Source organism: Numida meleagris, chromosome 5 (genome assembly GCF_002078875.1).
Source record: "Numida meleagris isolate 19003 breed g44 Domestic line chromosome 5, NumMel1.0, whole genome shotgun sequence".
NCBI lineage: Eukaryota > Metazoa > Chordata > Aves > Galliformes > Numididae > Numida > Numida meleagris.
The window spans coordinates 69,028,227-69,048,326 of NC_034413.1; the positions used below are offsets into that span (position 1 = coordinate 69,028,227).

General features: G+C 40.3%; 2 long non-coding RNA genes across 3 annotated transcripts in view; both read right to left on the minus strand.

The window, feature by feature from the left end:
• The window catches only part of LOC110400467, a 485,666-nt gene that overhangs the window by 265,230 nt on the left and 200,336 nt on the right, over positions 1 to 20,100 (minus strand). The window lies entirely within an intron of this gene.
• Positions 9,930 to 12,231, minus strand: LOC110400468. The gene is made up of 3 exons (XR_002439869.1): positions 12,067 to 12,231; positions 10,092 to 10,220; positions 9,930 to 10,009 (listed from the first exon to the last, which is right to left on the minus strand). It is a non-coding gene; the product is annotated as an uncharacterized LOC110400468 (long non-coding RNA).

Consider the following 20,100-nt stretch of genomic DNA (forward strand, 5'->3'; position numbering starts at 1 on the left):
TCAACTCCAGCAATTACAGCAAGACCTGCAATAAATTTAAGCCATTTACATTATGCACACAAATGACTGTGTGCAATGACCAGAATACCAGAAGTGGTCACCTTCCATGCCCTGGTCACACACTGCACCTCTAGATATATATACAGGGAAGCACTATACCCCAAGGCAGAGGGTGGGGCATGCAACATCTCACCACATCTTCATATGTGCCACGTCCCTCAACAACTCACATGCCCAATAAATTGAAGAACAGAATCAGAGAATCACCAAGGTTGGAAAAGACCTCCAAGATCATCCAGTCCAACTGTCCACCTATCACCAGTAGTCGCTCAGTTTGTCACATACAGAGCATATAGAGCAGAAAAGTCATAATTGTATGTGTTGCCTTTCCCTTCTTGTTCGTACATCTTTCTCGACATTTAACACTGCTCTGGTCAGACACCAAAGTCATTTGTGTACAACATCACACATATTAACAAGAAAAAAGTTTCAGGTGTACATTTTATGAATTATGAATACATACTTGAGCTCTTTGAACGCTGACAGCTGAGGGCCAGCCCTCGGGACCACTGCAATGCAGGTGGGCTAGCTGGGTCCTGCAAGGCGAGGCACAGAAATGCTCCTGGAGGCACATGTCTCATCGGAGCAGCCTGCATGACCCAAGCTGCCTCTCCATACCAACGCAGCCACCTGGAAGGTGATGCAAAGAGGACGGGACAGCAACAGGCTCAACTTTCTCAAAACACTAAATGAAAGAAGGAGCAGGTGTCTGTCGTGTCTAGGCTTGCAAACGCTTCAGTTATGCGGGGAAGTGTCAGCATCGCAGATGCATTGATCTGGTTTTGGCTAAGAAGGAACTCCCGAAGCTCAGAAAGAGGGAGCAGTACATGCCCCAACATCCACCACCCTCCAGCACAGCTCTCCCCTTCATCTCACCCTCCTTTGAAGGCTTGTTTTCTCCACCACCCAGCCTCAGTAGAGACCCCAACACATTCAAGCACTCCACACACCAATTCTGATCCCCAGCAAGCCAAGGCACTGAATGAACCCACTTTTTAAACTTCTTTCCCAATTTGGGAGATCTATTTATGCATTTGCACATATGGCAAACACACAAAGAACGGTACTTATGCAACTCAGGATGACTGAAGAAGCAGTAGATAAACATGACTTCTTCAACTCTGACCTTCACATTTTGAAGTGATCTTTTCACATGTGCATATATAAGTGAAAGAAATGCCATATTTTATAAGGGCAACCTATATAGGAAACTGCGTGCAAAGTTCCTCATTGGTTGTGACTGTAAACGTGCACTGCGTGCAACCAATAAAGCGCTGCATCTGTTGTAGTTTCATATCAAACATAAATTATCATGTTTCTCAATCATTATGTTGCAGTAGAAAACGCCTTTCTGAATCTAAGCGATATCCTAAGGAGAGTAATGCATGAAATAATTACATTTACATTTATTAAATTAATCTGTATTCAATACATCAATGTCCTGGCCGAAAGACATCTTTCGAGATGTATCATCTTAGGATACAAAACACAAACTTAATAAAAATGGGAAGGAAGCTTGGAGCTATTTCTTCTGGTAATTAAGGACCTATCAAAGAGCAGAAGTGCCTCACGGGTACTGTGCATTGCATCCAGGGCTCACTCAGGTGCAGATACACCACAACGGCTTTGGATGCTCTTCTAGATTCTGTTTAGAGAGGATTCTTTTGGGCAAAGCAGTAACATTTTATGAATTTTGCATAACTGAACAGACACGTTTTATGTTGTGCACGATATTTAAAGGAAAAGAGGAAAAAAGATGAACTGAATAACAGAGAGACAGAAATACCGAGAAGGACTTTCCTTAAGTCTTAGGCCTTCAGTCTGTGCTGTTGCTTAACAGCACGGGGAAAGATGTTTATTTTCCTTCCCCTATTCATACCCTCTTCAAGCAGCCCTCCCACCATTAGGAAGGCCACGCATTTTCCCTATTGAAACAGGCAAGCTGAAATGTTCCCATGCCAGGAGACAGCACTGGTCCGAGCTCCTGCCATGCACTCACCACTGAGGAAGGCCAAGACTCCCTGTACCAAAAGAAAGGCTCTGGGGCTGAGCCATGTTCTATATATCTAGGTGCATACTTGCAATAGAGCTGGTGATGAAGTCCTGAAGGATCGCTACAACGTGAAAGCACAGAAGCATAGCAAAAAGCAGGAACTGAGCAGTGGGGCACACTACAAGCATCATGCAAAAATGGATATTCTACTAACAGAAAAAATGAGGTCCTTTTTCTTACCTCTAACCAAAACCAAGGTGGCTTAGTCTTAGAGCCTTGGTTTTCAAGAAACATTCATCAAGCAGTGAAACATAAATCAACTAGGCTCTGCTGAGTAATTTTATTTTAATTACCTGAACAGCAAAGCCTTTAGAGGCATATGTGTGACTGCTTCTTTTTTAATAAGACGTTATTCTGCTAGTTATGCTTTTATCTTGGTCAGAAGCCTGGTGGCTTTGACGTGTGTTCTTGGACCTTATAAATAACCAGTAATAAATAGTTGGGTGCCTATAACTCAGGGGCAGCGCAGGATCCTGTCACTGCTCTGCTAAGAAGTATTTTAACATGCAGCAGAGTGATGCTTCTGCTATTTTCCGACCTGCAAGGGGAAGAAGTGACACCTAAGGCTATGTCTACATTATTTATACCACTTTGATAGATTAAATCTTTACCACAAGGATGAGCTTTTAAAACATGCCTGAAAATGTTTAAAGATTCCACAGGTGCTCTTGCTGAGTGCAAACAAAGGCTTCTTTTTGGAGTATGAAAACAAAATTAAAAATGTAACAAAGTCCTGGGAGCTATAGTTTCTGCTTAAAACAAATCCTTGACTGGACACGTTGGATTTATTTATTTTTAACTGACGTATTTTTAGAGCTTACAAGAGCAATATGTGTAAATATATATATATACACACACGTGAGCATGTGTATGCACGTATGTATATCCCTATGTTTATGCAATACATATATTTGAAAAAAAAATTCAGTGATCCAAACTCCTTGCTCTGATACCCTTTTTTATCCATGTGAGATTGTCCTTAAAGACCCCAGACTCTAATAAGAATATTTTTCTTTTAGCAACATTCTCTGCAATAAATAATAAACACTGTAGATAATGATAGTGAAAGAAGGAGACAGATAAAGGCCTTCACTCATAGTGAATTAATGCTGGTAACTTGGTTTCATTATTAAGTATGCAAAAGTATAAAAACAAACAACGCTCCTAGCTCAACTTCTTGTCTAAAGAAGCACAGATGATAATCTCATTTCAGATCTCTCGTGCCAATTGCTTCTGCAAATTTCAGTTTCAGATCCAAAGCTGGTATCAGCAAAGACTCAACAGCATTATTATACGAAGGAAACACTCCTTAAATACTATAAAGTATAATTTACAGGTGAGTGCACAGAACTACACAGAAAGTATTCTTTGCATTCATTTCCATATATCTACAAAGTAAGTGCTTTCCCCACATCCCTCATTTCAGAAGGGATTCGGTCCTGGAGGAAAGCCTCCACTTAAGGTGTTCTTCCACCACACAACTCCTCAGTTAAGCCAACATGGAGATCCCTAGTCGCTCGAGATCATGACAAGACAGCATTGATTTAATAGCTTTTAAATTTTTGTCAAAACATTAATGGATGGCATTTCTCTGACTGTATCAGCTTGCAGTGTAAAACCATCTCCAGACTCCAAGTTTCATGAAATATAGCTAGAAATAAAGTAAGTTAGTCCATTTCAAATTTCAGGACATTTCATATGCTGTCAGAAGTACATAAAATAAGAAATGAGATGTGACAAGGACCTTGTACAGGACTGTGAAGCTAACAGATAGATGAACGTGAACGTCTTTGATTTCTGATTTATTTGAACATATTTCTTAAGTATTGCTGACATTATTTGTACATTTGGGGATTTCAATGACAAAGGCAAAAAATGTTATGATTATCTTATATTTAGAGTAGGACCACAACTTTTGCCATTTACGGCCACCGAATGAAGCAAGCAATGCAAAATGCAAGTGTTGTAAATGTTTTCCATATTGTGAACTGCTGGCTCTTCAGAACAGTAAGTGTCCTAATTACCACGAATATATCAAACATTCATGCCATGGCCCTCATAATGAGGCAAACAATTGGGTAACAAGAAGATAAAACTGATGGAATGACTTCTGCAGTATCCATGACAAACCTGGGCAACAGAACCATATTCTCCCATCTCTTCAAGCAATGTATGGACCTTAAAGCAACTGTCTTCCTCTGTTTCTGCTGAAAGGAGATGAGTTCTGAAGCAAATCAGTTCCTCGTTTTGGAAAAGCACTGCAAGTGAAGCAAATCCTGGGGCTGACAATACTGTGCACAGGCTATGGAGGGACACATAGTACATAATTTCGGGAGAACTAACCCGACTGGAATGATACACATTGTATAAGCAAACCGCCTGCTATTATTTGGTCTCCTTGAGCTCAAGGAATCAGAACTCGAGGGAGTTACAATTAAACACTGCAAATAAACACAGTTCAAGGGAGCATATACCTGACTGTCATAGTCATGTTTCCCTCATCTTGGGACCTGCTTGAGCAAAAAGGGGTAACCCCCAATAGGAACAAGAACTGTGAATGGAAGGCAGTTAAGAAAACATGAAGCAAGAATGCCCTTGGGCCAGAAATGGAAATCTCACCAACAGCATCTACAAAACTAACTCCCCATAGAAACCAGACTTCAATATAAACTTCATATCATTCCCACAGCACATTTCAAATATTTGCATTTTTATAGTACGTGTATTTTCATCTTGTTGCTTGAGATTTTGAAACGAGGAAGAAACTTTCCTAACATCTCCTGATTGGTGTGAAAGCTGGACCAAGGTGGAACATGAGAAGCAACACAAGTTCCATCACTGCAAATGGCCTTGGACTGCACCTGCCAAATCCCACGTCCTGTTTTAATAGAAAAATACCCAAAACAAATTAAGCTTTTCATAGTATAGCTCTTATACTATTGATGTTGATTTCATTTGTCATTCTTAGGCCGTTAAATAATTTCCAAATTTGGAAACAAGAAAGAATTAAAAGATAAAAAGCCCATACACTATATCTGAATCACCCACTAGCTAAAACAGTCTGAAACATATTAGCTGCTAACAAGTTCCACAGATTACACTGGTATTAAAGCAGCAGAATTTTGTCCTTGAGTTTTCAACTGAAGAAAGATGCGGATTTCCATTAAATTTGGTAAAAGCTCAAGCAGAAGGAAGATCAGAAGATGTACTTTATTCTGATCACTGTAACCTGAGGATGATCACTGGCTTTCTCTCCTTATGCCTCCATGACAAAGAACAAAAGGCCAGAATTTTAGGACTCATTTCAGCATAAAATTGCTTTAAAATGTCCTTTCTGAAATAGGTTTCTTCTGTCTAATTCCAAAGGAGTTCATAACTGTATTTTTAGAAAAGCAATTTGGAATTTAATAAATACAGATACTTGGAAATGTCTTTGTGCTTTCTTACTTTCACAAAGAGACATTAAGGTCATATATTTTTTTTTTCCCCCAAAAGCGGAGATTGCTTTTGAGTGGTTGTTACCATGACTACCAAATTTGGAACCAAATAAAACTGCTGAAACTGGAACCCAGAAAGACGTACATAATGCACATGATTTGATCCACAAAAACTGTGACTCACAACTATGGAAAATCTTCCCAGATGCTCTCCGAAGCGCTCCGAAAGAAGGAAGAGACCTACACTGTCTGCACCCAACTCATTAGCCGAGCTGTTAGCCCATTTTGTAGCACTCGTTCCAATGCTTCCACCACTTTTTGTTTGATGCGAGGCTTCACTGCTCGCTCCTGCAGCCTGCCTTCCGTTTTGCTCTCAGCTTGCTCTGCCCTCAGCAGAGGGAACTTCAGGGAGCAGGAATCTGGTTCACTTATGTCACACAAAATAATGTAAAACGATGAAATCTGATTTCATTGGATTTATTCAGCCTAAAAGGTACGCTGTCCTTCCACATATGTTGCTCAGTGGGCTTGCCTCCCGTTTCAAAAAGAATTTTCTGCTACAGAATTCAAGACTCTTCAAAGTTTGAGAAAGACTGAGACTGCAAGGACTAATGGGGGTGAGCTGACGGGTGGATTCATTCTCAAAGTGATGACACTTTTTTAATATATGGAAAGGACAATAATGTGAAGTTGGCTTTAGCGTGATAACCTAACACCACACTTTCTGTACCTATGTTGCCGCCACATTATACAGAACTATATAAAAGACAATGGCAAATTTCAAATCAGTTATCATTGCGCTATCAGCTTAAAAATTAATCTTTTTCTTTCTTTTTCCTTTTTGCAGTGCAATCGATAAACAAGCCATGGCTATCAATCTCCGAGCTCTGTAGCAATATTTTACTTTCAAGGTGATAGCTTTATGTGATGAATTACAGCCATTAGAAAGCACGACGGTGTGTTACTGTAGCTGCAGCACAGTTGTAAGTGTTGCTGACAGAATAAAGTGGGAGGGTTTGCTTATTATTACTGTCTGCATTTGAGATGTAAGTATTACCTCAAGGATGCACCGTGCCGAATTTAAATTTTTCCCAGCATTTGAAGTGACATTGCAGGGTTATTTCCCCAATAAATATTATGTACTTGCAACATCTGAATGCCGCATTACGTTCAAATGTTTGGAGATGTAACCACTTATGTCACCAAATGTGGGTAAAAAAAAATCATCTGAAGCATTCATCTGCCAGCCAGGTACATTAAAACGTCCACAAAGGCAGCATCATGACTGCAGAATGAATTGTAACGAGGCACCTCTGACTTAGGAAGTGAGACAAAGAATCCTTTTAGTAAATAATTATGCACATAGTGTAATAGAAGTCATCTCAGCAACACCGAGCTCCTGCGCTACACAGCTTAACAAGCTGCCAAAAGTCTGAGCTGAGCTAGTAGAAGTGACTCTGTGTGCCAGTAAAACAGAACAGCTTTACCATCTCCGAGACCTTTCTTCTAAATCTCTTCTGCGTAAAAGCTTTTCTGCTCCCGCCCTCGCCGCAGCCAACATAAAAGGAAGGCATCTTCGGATGGATCGAGGGGCTCGAAATTAAAATTGGGTCTCTCCTACACTGTTAATGTTACCAAAAAATGGCCTGGTAGGAAGCATACTGGGAGGGCAGGCAGTGGAAATGGGTTTTGTGACTGGAGAAGTCGGTCTTTGGAGCCATGGGCTTGGCAGGGGGGAGACAAGACGGGAGCAGCCCAAGCTGGGAGCAATGCAGGATAAAAGCCCTGGGATGAAGCATGGGGGAGAATGCAGAGAGGGCACCGGGAGTGGAGAAAATGAGGGAAGGGGAAGAGAGTGCCTGCACCTCTCTGCTAGTTATGAGCAGTCCAGAGCTGAGATTAGAGCTACATTAGGAGAAAAAGCTGCCACTGCCAAACTTAATGGGCTTCGGATCTGAGATGTATCCAGACACTGCATTATGCTCCTGGGTCTGCTAATACCTAACGTGTCTGCAGATGTCAGAGGTGACAGCTGCAAACTCGGAGCACACGCTGCTTAGGCAACGCTTATGCAATCCTCACTGTTTTCTGCTGCATGAACCGCAGAGAACTGCGAATCTGAAAAAATTCCAACATCAGAAAACACAGGAAGAGGTTGAAATTAAAAATAAGTAAATAAAACTGACTAAAAGAACAGCTAACAATTTGTTCTTATCTCCAGGAAGACCTCTGTGGCATCACAAACCTTTTAGCAGTGTAGAGTATTGATCTGCAGCAACAGTGGAGCGTCACAAAGGAACATGAAGGGTCCCATGTACCGGTATCATAACTGAGATCACTTTTTGAACAGGAATAATAAAAAATAAAAGTTCATTGAGGTGATTTTAACTTGACTGATTGTAGTTCTTACAGAAGTGACTTTAAAATTTCTACCTGCTTATCAGAGAAAGAGGAATAAAGCCTCATTTCTTCAGCTATTTGCAATATCTACGCTAAGATCTAAATTTTTTTTTTTCAATTTCATGTGTGTTTTTAACTGAAAATTAAACATCTGGTGTATTAAGTTCCCAAGCGAGCATTAAGGCTTTCCATCTTCTTTACAGTAGGTTATGTTATAGGTTATATTACAACCTACCCACCTTATGTTATACCAGCAGGTTATGTTATAACCTACCTGTAGCTCAAATAATGTACCTGTAAATTTAATACATCAATAAATAAATATGTAGTACAATGAACAACACTTGCAAAAGTAGTTTTCACATTTTACATACTGGATAGCTAATATCTCCATTCACTCATCTATGCACAACATACTTTGTGAATCAACAAAAGCCAAGTACCCTTGGCCCATCCATGTCTAAAAATGTTTCACACCTCCATGGCATTTGCATTCACCAACACCGGTGAGAGCCAGGCTAGAACAGGCTGCAGATCTCGGCACGCAATCCAGTTACTTCGTGCTTTTCTATCTAGCTCAATATGCAACTAGTTAGGAAGATAGAAATAACACAGCACCTGTCAGTCACTGCAACAGTCTCATCTCCTTTTTCCCTTTACATTTTCCAGCTCGAAGCAACGACCCACCTGTCTGTTCCCAGTCCAGAATGGGGCTCCTCTTAATCTGCTGCACCCAGTGCTGAAGATTTCTCTGACAAGCACATTAGAATTGTACTCAACTCTAATACAAGCCAATATTAAGATCATCCCTTTTAAGAACCTTGCTGCACTTTCGCAGCAACTGATCTAATCCTATTGCACATTTTTTTCATTACATGCAAGCTGCCATCTTGTAAGAAAGGAAGAATAAACATATGGATATGAAATATGTTGGAATAATCCCTTCCTGCACTGATACATCACTGTCTGTATAGACATTAGAGAACACATAATATCTAGTTTTGTGCATGTTGTGATATTTCACACCGCCTCCCATTTCACATGGAAGAGGCATTTGACTTTGTCTAATATGAACTCGGTTTCTCCTAGATTTACCACCAAGAAGAATCCAACTATCTAAAGAATTCTTACTTATTTCAGAAAATATCTTATATATTTAAGGACAAGGTGTTAAAAAAAACATCAAAATTACAATAGATAATGAAGATAAAGACCACACAACCAGCTTAAGTGCACAGTTCAGTATTTTTTGAAGACAACAAGAAAAAAACAAATATTCTGTGCAGCAGGTAAAAAGCTATTGACTATGTATTGACATTTAAGAATTAAACACTTCAGACATAAAACTATTATTTATTAGAAGCCACTAAAACAGTAAATAAACAAGCAGAACATTCAAGAAACCCTGTTTTGCTTTGCTTTCTCGAGAGCACGTGGATCCAAATAAATATGAAACAGCAGTGAACAAATGTATATCCTAAGTGATTCAGAGATCCTGACAGGAAAGAATTTGGTGAGAGAGAAAAGAAGTAAGCGAGGAGCCAAGACGTGTGTCTGTTCTCCTGCAAGATTAATAAGCACATGATACATCATCACTCTTCTTCCAACAATTGAGAAGCCTATCTGGTCTTTTTGGGAATCTATCTCAGTATGCCAAGTAGCTGCCAAGACTTCCACACTCTCCATGCAGATGATTAAAATGGTCAAAATATTATTACGTGAAAAATGATGAAGTCAGAGGAAAATGTATGCCTGGCTTTTGAGTAGCCTGAAAACCCCTGAAGTCAGCAGTGTGGAACATGCTCAAGATGAAGCTGGGAAGAGCAGAGACGACAGGCACAAGATCACATAAAAAACAGTCCTGCACTGCAGCACTATACTTCATAGCTTGAATCTATTCTGTTTTCTTCCTCTTCATTCAGTTTTCATTGAATTAATGTGGATAGTAAGAAGAAAAAAAATATTGTGTAAAAAACCTACCCCAGCATCGAGTGAGCAGCGTAGTTCCATAGCATTCATACCACCAAGTATCTGCACTTGCATCTTCTGTGTCCCATGTCTGGAAGGAGAAAGCTATGACTTTTTGTCACCATTCCCTCGCTGCACAGCATAAGAAGGGCTCATCCAGCTTCACTGCTTACCTCACATCTTCTCATATGAAAAATGGGTAAGAGCTGCTGGCATCATAAGGGTCTTGCTTTTATTAATCACATCTTCTCACACCGTTATTGTTATTATTGAAGTGCAGATCCACCACACTAATGAGTGTCCTGGAAACATATTCAACTAAATGGCTAGATATTGGAGATACTTAATATCACTGGATGTTTTAATGAAAAATGCAGGGTTTTGAGTCATACTTCGACCTGGATGTGCTTTCATTAATTACATCAAACTATCATGAGAGCCATGGAGAAGTGCAGCAGGAACTCAACACAACCTTATGCTCCCCCTAACCAAGAGATGGCCAGGGCCAGTGTCTGAAGGTCAGCCAACCAAAGAGCAAAGCTATGCCCACGCACAATAATCTCAATATGCACAAGGCAATACTTCAACTGGATTTTTCAAGTCTTTCCCTTCTCACACTAATTAACTTCCTAGAGTAAAGCCAAGCTTTGTCATATATAGGTAACTTGTAAATAGATACAAAAACGTCCCCCATTTCCTGTCTATATTTGAAAAAGTATTCCCTGGGACTGCTGTCTCCACAGGAATTTAAAAGCAAGAAGTCTTTCAGAGATACCAGAAACACATTTTGATCTTTAAATACTATCCTTAAAAACAAAATCCTCCAAACCTACATTTATGGGCTTATTTTCATGATGACAGTTTCGCTACATTTGTTGAATTGTAAACCATGTAAAGCTCAGCAATAAAACGTCTGCAATCTGTAGCGGTAATGGGAGGCATGTCTCATAAACAAGATAAGTTGTTTCTTGCCAATATTGTTACACTTCATAAATACGAACTCAAGTCTGTTTTGCGTTTCCTAGATCAGTAGCAGACTTTTATTTTAATTAAACACAACATATAAAATATTCATTTAAAAAACAAACATCATTGTTTTAAAGACATTATACCAAATTAAATTATATTGCTTTTGCCATAAAGTTCTTGCACAAAAGAACAATTTTGAATTCTGACTGGATTGAGACAGCATAAATGTCCATCAAAATCCAATAGTGAGAAGATGGTAGCTGTCCTACAAATAAATAAACTATTTATATTTCCTGATAATGTAAGTGCTTATATGAACTCATTCCAATTCCCAAAGACTACTCATCTCTACTGCGGTTGTAATTAAGAAACTACATCACGTGGCAGTGAGGAAGACGGTTCCTGCCCCATTTTATGCAGCAGAACTACTAAGTGTTTCACTTCACACTGACATGATTTATAGTCTCATTTCATTAGATCAATATTGGATATCTTGTATATAGTCATCTTTGACAGGCTCTATCCCAAAAGTACTTTCGTTTTGGAAATCTACAGCTTGGGCATGGGTGGACCAAGATCTCAAAGCATGATCACAAGATATATCAGCTAGAACCCTATTCAACAGAAACGGTATTTCTGGTTTAGTAACAGAAATGCATAGAATCACAGAACGGTTGAGGTTGGTGGGGAGCACTGGTATCATCTGTTCCCAAGGCCCTGCTCCAGCAGGGATGCTCAGAGCAGGAGCAGCACATCCTTACTTCTCATATGACCCCAAGTCTTATCAGTAAGGCAGTATCAAGCTTGAGTTTGGCTGAGAAACACAGAATTTCAGGTACAGCACCTCCCAGGAGGCGCTAAGCCCCTGCCATGCAAAGTGACTGAATCCAGACGTGTAATATTTCTGCACAGCTTTATCATCTCATAGAGCTTTAAAGTGTCGCGACCTTCTCTAATAAAAGTCTGAACAAGAGCTGGGCTTCTTAAAGTGTGTTGCTTTTGGAAGACATTTTGTGCCATTAAAGTCTTCCTATTCCCCTAAGCAAACATGATCTCCCAAGTTCCCCAGTCTCAGATGTCTAGCCTTTTCCACGCTAACCACAGAAGCCTGTTTCTTGATTGGATATCATATTCTTTACAAGCTGTAAATATTTGCATCATGTGAAAGAAGTGACTCACCAAGGAGATGTAATTACAGCGTAAGCCAAGAGGATGATTGTTTATACAGCCCAACACAGCTCAGATGTGATGTCCCTGCCGCCACCACCACGGTGACTCAGGTCCCCAGTGAAAGCAACACTCAGGTCCCTTCCACACTCCTGCCTGAGTTCAGTGTTGGCTTTGTTGCTTGCTGTAGCCTCAAATAAAACATATGCTGAGGGTACCAGGAGGATGTGCTTAGGAACTGGGGTGTGTGGCCTGACGAGGCCTAATGAGGCCCAGCTGAAAGCACTACTCTGAACACATACAGGCCACTACAAATTTCACTTCATTTTTAAACTACAGCAGGGGCAGTTGCGTTTCATGGTGGATGAGGCACAGTTTGTCGATCCCAGTGTTGGGAAAGAGAAGCAATGTGATAGCAGAAGGACACTGACTATGGGGTAGCTTGTCCCACACGAGCTGATACAACCCAGGGTGCTGTTAACACCTCTGCTGAAGGAGTTCGGTAGAGACATTTGCAGTGGAAGCCTACAGAGCCTTCCATTTTCCCTATTTGGTCCAGCAGCGTTGCATTTTTGCTGATTCACTCAAATTGGAAAAAATTACTCTTTTTTTTTTGCTGATTGTTATTTGTCTTGAATGGCTGTGAACTATGTTTTTGCCAATCTGAATGAATTGCTACTGTAAATAACAACTAAATTAACTTTGGTATTTGATTAGCATGGCAAAAGCCCTGAGCTGTTTATTTTATAATCATTCAAATCTCATTTTTGTTCAGTAGCTTTATCATAATGTTTTCATAAGCAAGAATTTGCATAGCATTTCTCCAGTTTGGAATACTACACCAATGTCAATACGAATACTAGAACACAATCTGCAGCTAAAAACATGTTACCCCCATTTTACGGATAGGAATGCAAGAACTACACTGAAAGACTTCTACATAACCACATATTAAGTTATTAGCACAATGTATATAGCAATTATTTCTGTAAAAGTTAAGGATATGTTTTATAGGGAATACATAAAGCATCTACATGAAATTAAGCATGTTCGTAATTACTGTGATGACTCAAGGAATGTTTCAGCAGGTGTGGAAGCAGAGTCACACCTACTGAACAGGAAAGGGAATATGAAATTGCCCTTTTATTACCGTACCAGTTAGGCAAAAAGCCATTTAGAAAAATACATACTAAAATTTTCTGCCAAGTTAAATACTTTCTAACACATTAACTATTATTAAAATACCTAAGCAAATCTCCAGGTATCTTTATTTTTCCTAAACAGGTATGATATGCCTCAAACATACGGTACAATGCTAGTAAATGGTTACGTACCTTCTGTTATACATGTATTAAAGCACAGAGCCTACAACAGGATGTATCTGGGTGTAGGATTCTGTGGACATACCAGGGAAGCAAATGAATGCACCTCACGTTGGCTTCGCTGCTGTTAGGAACAACTAAAAACTCTCCCAGGGTTTGGCTGGGGTCCCCAGAGCCAGTAATTCTCTGCACCAGAGAGGTAGGATCAAGGAGCACCACTGTTATTCTTCAGCTGGACCAAAGTCTCCATTCAGCAACATTTTCCGAAGTTAAAAAATTTACTTCCATCAATTCTAAATATATGTAGAGTTAAATATAGTAAACCTCAACTTGAAAAATCACGGCTAAAGCTAACATACACTTGGTCTCAGTCTGCACACCAGCTGCGGATAAAAATGTGCTGAAAAGTAGAACATTTTGTCTCTTTTCATTTATCAAACACTCAGTTGCAAACACACAGTCATCTGTTTAAGAAGAGCTGAGAATCTGTTAAAATTATTCATTTGATGGTTTTGTGAATTTGAATCACAATTTTCCCTGGAATTTAAATTCTCAGGTAACTTTTTGCAGATAACACTTTCAATCACAAACCCTTCATTACTGGGGGGTTGTTTTTTTTTAATGCCGTTACACATTTTGACAACAATTTTTAAGTATTGGTTCAACTAACGAATTCATTCAGATAAGCAAGGTCATCCTGCAAGCTGTAAAATATCTGCATCGTATCTGCAGATCAATGACTCACTTCATAACTACAGTAGTTAGGTATAACACATAGGTAGCATGGATTGCAATATATTGTCAATCCGTCAAGCCTTTGACATTTTTGTATTTCACAAGGAAGAATACATATGTTTGTATGACTTAATTAAATCCCTAAGAGATCGGGAATAAGACGATGGAGAACCCAGGTGGATTCCAGACAAAAGGTCTATGCAAACCTTTCACTTAATCCTTTATTTCCATTTCAAGTCTGTAAGAACAATGAATGATGATTCAGGGGTCCATCACCATTCAGGTGATTCTTGGCAAGCCAAATAAAATTTTCACTATCTAGAACACGTATGTCTACATCTGAGCTAATTCTGTTCTCTTTAAGGCCAACAGACAAAGTATGATTACTTCTCCCTGAATGCTCCTATTTCCTCACCAGCTCACTCTCGTTCCAGTCCAAGTCCCCATTCTCTCAAGTCCCTGGTCACTCTTTTCTCTTACTTGCATTTTCTCCACACATTTTTCTCTTCTCTTCTTTCCTCTAATAATACAAAGGTGTACTTAGCCTCTGTCAACTTAAAAACTACGTCTGCTCTTCCCACTGCCCTTTCTCCTTTTTTCTCCTTTATTTCTGGGTTTTCTGGAGCTGCTTTACCTCTCTCCCTGGCTTCTCTTCCGCCTAAATCACTTCCAGGTTGCCTCACTCCACTTGGACATCTTCATCACCACCAAAGAACCATTTTCCAAGGTTATGAAGATTGCAAATCTCCTTGTCTTCTTCCTGATCTCAAAAGAAACAGTATGACTTCACCTTTTTTCAGCTCACCTATCAACTCCTTTCTTTTCCTTGTTTTTCCTTTTTTCCCCTGACCTTAGCTCCCAAGCCTCCATTGCCTTTTTTATCCTCTCCACTCCTTACAGAGGAGGCTGGGTCTCCAAGACACAAATACATGACATTTGCAGTCATGCAGTTTTGACTTATCTATATATTCGAGGACACCATCCCACTCAACTACCTCCTCATTATCTCTCAGACGTTTCCCCAAAGCTCATGGCTTTTCTGATGATAGGAAAAGAGTTCATCAAACTGCTCTGCGAGTGAACCTCCTACACCCCAGGATAAAAATAAGCAACAACAGTCAGACATATTGCTAAGAAACCATATGCTCCTCATTTCTGGCTATCACCAAAAGAAATGGGAATTACTGGTGCTGCAGGTCCCTAGGAATCAAACCGCATAACAAGGAAAAATAATAATAATATACTCTTCAGATAAGTTTGAAGTATTGGCAATCTGATGAATTGCATTGGTTCTAATTTTTTCTTCCTAGCAAACTATATTAAATTGTTAAAGGGTCCGTTGTGTTATTTTTTTCCCCGATCCAGAGACCCAGACAGCTGGAGGTGTTTAAAGAAAAAAAAGTGATCTCCATTTTTTTTCCACAATCTGTAGAATTCCTATTCTTATATTAGTTTTTACTCTTAGAAGCTTGAGTTGAAATTTGAGTTCCACTGCAATGCTCCCTCTAATTGCCTTGAATAATTCAAATTTTACCACTCTCAGGGGCACAACTGGAGCCAGACTGTTATAAGCCGTATTTGCTACTCTGGAGCCAACAAAATAAGTATGCTTTATGCTGTAGAGCACACTGAGCTTAAGTTACATTATTTTGTTTGTTTCAGATTTAGACAAGTGAAGAAATCACAGAGGATCGGCTTGTCAGAGGAGCCTACCAATAAACACAGAACAAGCCAGATTTTACTTTCAAAGCAGCAGGAATACGTCAAAATCACAGCGTAACCCTGAAACTTCTATTTTGCTGAATAAAATTAGAAAAGGCCTAAACTCTGGGTTCTCTCTATTTTTGGCTCAAGAGAGAAATTCTGAAGCTGCTGATGATTTGAAATGGGTCCTAAAGAGAGGGAAGGAAGGAAATTAGAAATTTTTTTTAACTTAAAAAATTGTCTCGCCTGTGTAATAACACTGAGCATGACTGTCACTCTGAAGACATATTAGCTCATTTAGGTAATTAGTGTGAGCAGCATGTTTCCCTGCTTATTCCATTCAATTATAGGGTGCTCACTTTGTCATTACTGGAGTATCTTAATGTGACTTGTAATTAGTGTAATTACAATCCAATGTTAATTATATCTGCCACTTAGACATAATTTTATATAGTAATGGTCTTATTCTCAATAACCTTATTATGTTGTTTATTCAAACAGGAATTTAGCCTTCTTTCATGCGTCAAATATGGAGATTACAAAAAGTACTGCCTGTCATTTTTGTAGTTATGACTAGGGGATCTCTGCATTGCAAAATCATATTTGGGGCAATCAATGAATGGAGAAAACCAAATTATAGAGACTGATTATTAGAGACATGCTGAACTAACAAAAATACTTTGCACAGAAGGCACATTAAGGCATGCAGAAAGAGAGGTCAGTGTCCATGAGTTTACAGAACAAGAGACTGCAACGTACACAGCAAACATGGAGGGTAACTTCCATTGGCAACCTTAACATTTCTTATTTGGAGTGCAAAAAATAGCAATACTAGATTTGCAAAATAACATCTAGTGAGACATTTCTTAGGGGCAATAACATCTTTTGGCAGTGGGCACAAGCACCCAACGTGGGTTCTTCTTTTTCCACAGACTTCATTTCTCTGATTACCTGCACTTTGGGGGAGCACAGCCATGCATACTATGGTTTTAGTTCAGACAAGGAGAGGGGTTTTGCACAGCCCTCTTTGCCTCCTGAGATTTCCTTCACCCTGATGAGTTTCTTCTAGATGAAGCAAAAGTGAGAGAGATACCCCAGGAAATCTCCCTGTGCCCCACAGAACGGCACTGTCCCATGGCACCAAACCACAGCACAACCCCACCAAACACAGCCAGCAGGCTCCCAGCACAATCTTGCTCCTGCTCTCTGAGGGCCCCACCATTTGCTGCTACAGCCATAAGCTCACTACAAAGCAGAGACCGAGCCATTCCATACAGTAAGGTTTTCTTGGAATTAGCCCAAGAGTGAAATAAACTTTCTCTGGAAGTGAAGAGCGGTGCAGACCCTAACCACACTCTACCCCCTGCACTTTTACCTACTATCTCTAACATACACAGTTACACATATTTAGATTTAGAAAACCTGAAACACCCCGTCAAAACAACGCGCATTTTTTCCTCCATAAAGGCTCAAAAGGACAAGTAACACATGACAAATATTAGTCATGTTATTTAATGCACAATGTCGAAAAGTGGCATAAGAACCGGAGGAGCAGGGAAGGGAATTTGGCAGCTCTCTGGGAGATGGAAACCGAGATCTCTCCTAATCCATGTCTTTTACTGAGAATCTGAAAAGGGTTTCAAGCTTTGAGCTCACTCTTCGGAGGCTAATGAATCATTCAGATTTCCATGGCTCAGGGTGATGTCCCAAGACAGCTGGCAGCTTTCTTTGAGCTTAAGAAAATCAAGAAGTTTTGAAACGAGAGCACAGAGGTAGTGAAAATAAAAGTAAATCACAGGCATGTACACCGAGGAATGGTATTATCGCTAACTCAGCTGGATAACCATGACACATTTTCCAGTGCTGAAGAGAAGCTTAGGGAGCAAAATCTCATGTTGTGAGCTAAGCCCTCTCCTTTGCTTTCTGCTGCCGAGAAGCCTTTCTCTCAGGTTGGGGTGGTTCTCTGTGCTGCCCAGCAGACACGTGATGCTCAGCTCCCCTCTGGTGGGACTGAGATCCCCATTCCAAGCACGGAACCACACACTGCACAGTGCAGAATTCCCAGATAACTCTCTGCTTCAGCCAGGAAAACTATTATCTGTGAAACAGCAAGAGAGCTTCCATATTCCTCAGCTTTCCCACAGCAACTTGAATGGTTTGTTCTTGTTTGACTTCCTAGCTACCGCCTCTTAGAAAATGTGTGCTCAGGTACATCCCTGCAGGAGCTACTGGAAGCAGCTCCATAGGTCCTCTCAAATGGCTATAAAGCTCTGATTTTCTCATGATCATTCACAGCTTTGAAGTCTTTTAGCAGCCTTACATGTAAGGTGCCCTCTTAGCCCCTTCATATTTTCTTCCACACACAAAAAAAACCCACATTATTTTTATTATTAAATCTGTTGCACTAAATGGGTATGAAATCTGCTTAGATTGACTTTAAAACTTAGTATCATTATGGAAAAAGAAAATGAAATTTAAGTTACATATTAACATTTTAAATATGGCCCAAAGGAAGAGGAATACGAATTATTGTTTGTTTCAGAGGTTGAATGGAACACATCTGGAATATCCCAATTGTATCATCAGGTTATTTTAACCAGACAGTGCCTATTAGTTGTGACTAGAAACTTAACAGGTGAAGGTATCTCAAATATAAATTATTTAGCATACAAGGTCGCTGAGGTAGATGCCCTACCATTATGTAATCAAAGCCTCACCATTACATAATTAAACTTATAAATACATCACTAGGCTATACAATAACTATCATCTATCCTTCAATATAAATCTTGCTGGTACTCCTTTGTAAATCCTGATTTCCCAATGGCTGCCAATTAAGTCATCTTTCTGCCAATCAGGCTCGGTAAATTGGCAGGCCTACCTGCTCTACTTCCTTTTTTGTTAACTCAAAGTTCACCTCCTAATACCAAGCGGTGAATTTTCTGGCTCTCCAGCGATTAAAGTCACTCAACCTTCAGCCCTGTGCACTGTAACACCGCACGGGGACTGCTGCAATCACCTCGAAAAGCGCTGCCTGCTGCATTTTATTGCTTAAATACCGTCAGCAGGGGCGTCTCTGGAATGTGCATTCAAACCCAGGCTGCTCATTAATTATTAACCAGCACCTATCCTAACTCGTGTTGCTCCATTTTCTGTGGAACTGATCGGTCTTCACCTGGAAGGACAAAGCAGAGAACAACAGGTCCACTCTCTAAGAGCACCTGCTGTCCTTTACCACCTTTCCATCCTACTGAAACACTGCAATATTTGTGATGAGGTTAGTTTCCTACCTTTCAGTACTTTTAAAAGTGAAGCACTGTTACTACTACATCGATAGTTAAACAATGCTTGGAAATGAATTGGTAAAAGAGAGGTCTGTATTAGCCCTATGTATAGCCCTAGGAGAGACCAGGAGCTGGTTATGCCTTCAGGAATCATTTCCTACATGGATTTCCTTCTTTGTCTTGGGGAGGTCAGGAGTGACCACATCTCAGCCCATGGTACTGGCCACGTTGCCTGTTACGGAGGGATTTCCCCAGGCAATCTCCAGGATGGGACTCTGCCTTCCATGTAGCTCCCTAAATAGTATCAGAAATGATCCTGGAATCACAGGCTCCAGGCTGGAGAAGATACCCAAAGATGTTCACCTATTCCAAGGAGCAATCAGGCACCACTACGGTGCTCCTCAGAAACATTTCCCCATGTCCTGTCCTGAAACTTTCAAGGATTAACTTCTCACAGCCTCTGTAGGAAGTTTGTTCCGATATTTACGTATCTCGTTATTAGGAACTGTTCCTTCACTTTTTAAGCCAGCTCCTTCTTGCTGTGATCTTTTGAGATCATTACTCTTCTAACACAAGGGGCATTGAGAACAGACTGCCTCTTTTCTTCTCACAGCAGCACATCGAAGACTTCATTATTGCCACTGAGCATCCTAAAGCTCAAGACAAGATCTGGGAAATAAGCTTAGCCTCTTCATTCTCAGACTTCCATCACTCCTACAGGCTTCCCTCTTAGTCACCTCTGCACCCAGCACAGTGCCACAGGGATAAGGTGCAATGCCACGGTCCTCACTTCAGCAATGATGGCACTGCTTTTGTCTCCAAAGCACCATGGCAGCCCCTGAGCCTCTGAAACCCCAGATCCCACAGCAAGCAATGAGAAACTAGAGCTGGAGTGTCATTAGCAGGACATCTAGAGCTACTAGAGTGCTGAGAGGTGATCAGCATCTTACCTAGTGCAAAACTGAAACTCTGAGGTTGGGTCTTGATGAAGACAATTGACA